This window comes from Macrobrachium rosenbergii, chromosome 41 (genome assembly GCF_040412425.1).
Source record: "Macrobrachium rosenbergii isolate ZJJX-2024 chromosome 41, ASM4041242v1, whole genome shotgun sequence".
In the NCBI taxonomy this organism is placed as follows: Eukaryota; Metazoa; Arthropoda; class Malacostraca; order Decapoda; family Palaemonidae; genus Macrobrachium; species Macrobrachium rosenbergii.
In genome coordinates, this window is record NC_089781.1 from 77,737,846 (window position 1) to 77,738,305 (window position 460).

The window sequence follows — 460 nt, forward strand, 5'->3', positions numbered from 1 at the left end:
CAGCTTATTGTGAATCCGAACTACATATAGTGAGAAATGAATTTCTATCACCAGAAATAATTCTCTAATTCTTCACTGGCCGGCCGGAGATTCAACGCTGGCCCCAGTGAGTGCTAGCCGAGAACGGTACCGACCAGTCCAGCGTAGGACCAGGCATGGGGTTGTAATGTCCTCCAAAAAGCAGAGGTGAGAAACATACAGAAGACCCACATATTCTTGGAGCCAAGAAGCCAAATTATGAGCTGGCAGAGTTAAGTATACCTTAGTTTTACCAGACCACTGAGCTGATTAACATCTCTCCTAGAGAGGGCTGGCCCGAAGGATTAGACTTATTTTACGTGGCTAAGAAACAATTGGTTACCTAGCAACGGGACCTACAGCTTATTGTGGAATCCGAACCACATTATACCGAGAAATGAATTTCTATCACCAGAAATAAATTCCTATAATTCTTCATTAC